The following is a 1,698-nucleotide window of genomic DNA, read 5'->3' on the forward strand; positions in this document are numbered from 1 at the left end:
AAAGCACTCCCAACACCACATTTCCAGGTCTCCCGTTTGCTATTTGTACCGTGCTTTAGTGATACAATTAAATAATCCAGCAGTTTGGGGAGAAAAACACCCTTTTCTGAATAAGAAACGGAGGAAAAGACAAGGCGAGAGCCCCCCTCTGCTCTCCCACATGAACAACATTGATGCCCCAAGGTGATCAACAGGACTTGAGCTTAACCCATGCAAACTCCCAAATCTGTTCCATTTAAAAACAATCATCAAAATAGACCAGAGGGGAGCTCAGCTCCTCAGCGCCTTCTACAAACCTTGTTAGTGCCCCCCTTGTTAATGCCTCGATACGGAAAGAGAACCAAAACCCCAGGCACAAAATGATCTACCTTTTGCCAAATCACCTCCGGGCTCCCTCAAGGCAGTTCCCAGCTGGCTGATATTTAAATAGGATTTATCTCATCATGCACAGTCACTATTTCCACACCATAGTAACGGATATGTTATTTACCAAAAGCAAAAGGTGCTACAAGGCTTTGCCAGCAAGTACCAGGGCTTCTGCTTGTCCAGTCCGAGTGTTAAATTCTCACATTTAAGAGCTTCACCACCATAAGGCCTGATACCGTATCCTGTAAGCACTTCCATATGGAAATACATAAATCTTGGGAGTACTTAGGTAAAAGAATGGCAGATTCACCCTCAACACAGCACAGTGTCAAATCACCAAAAAAAAAAAATCCTTTCCCTAGCTCTTAGGTCTCAAAGACCATAAAGACAAAACTTTGCTTTTTTTAAATAAATGAATCCTAATACGCACCGATGTTCTGGGGTGAGTTTTCAAGCAGAGTGAATGGAGGGTTAGACACACACAGTATATCCCATAACAGTAAATGGAGCTGTAGTCATTCTTGCCAGTACCAAAATGCTTTAAATAACCAACCTACAAGACCCATGAAGAATTACATCAGAAAAGAGGGAATTACACTGCCTTAAAAGATAAAACTCATCTCCCCGTGTCTCCTGGTCCCTAAAGCATGAATTCTATACACAGACAGGTCTAGCAAAGCAGGCAACTCTTGTGGATGGCTTTCTACCTCCTGTAATAGTGGTCCACTAGCATTTTTCTTTTCCTGAGTCCAGGGCCGGTCATTTTATGAAACCGTCCAAAAGAATTAGAATGTGTTAACAGAGTACTTGGAAAAATCAGAGTAACCAGCTCTCCATCCAGTCTTCAAGGAAAAATACATCCAATTTGGGGTGGCACCAGAGACGAGTACCCTGCGACTTGAGAGGCTTGCTCAGGAGTTGGTTTTAGACAGGTTCTCTTCAAACACTGCACCTTCAAGCAAGTCTCAAAGAGCAAGTGCACAGCACAGGTTTCAGTGCCTTTTGATTGCATAACCTCCAAATCAAAACAAAATCATCAGGATGATTCTCTTTCCCTTACCCTCATCTTCTCCTGACACAACCAGCATTAGAGGTCACAGCAGAAGCTGCTCTGCAGATTATGCTGAGCCTTTTTTTTCATTTCCCAGGCAAAAAGAATTTCCCTGCAAATGCAGGAGGGAAAGAGACAAGGGCGGCTCCCTACTACCGTTACGTACTATGATTTCAATCAGTTGGTTCCAAACGACAAGGGTTTAAGACTGCGCTTTTCCTTCTTCTGAACTGCTTGGTAAGGTCGGGCCGAGCAGACAGCATGTAAACAGTTCTAGAGGA

This window comes from Tinamus guttatus, unplaced genomic scaffold, assembly GCF_059628265.1.
Source record: "Tinamus guttatus ecotype Peru unplaced genomic scaffold, ASM5962826v1 Tinamus_guttatus_pri_ptg000143l, whole genome shotgun sequence".
NCBI classification, from domain to species: Eukaryota; Metazoa; Chordata; class Aves; order Tinamiformes; family Tinamidae; genus Tinamus; species Tinamus guttatus.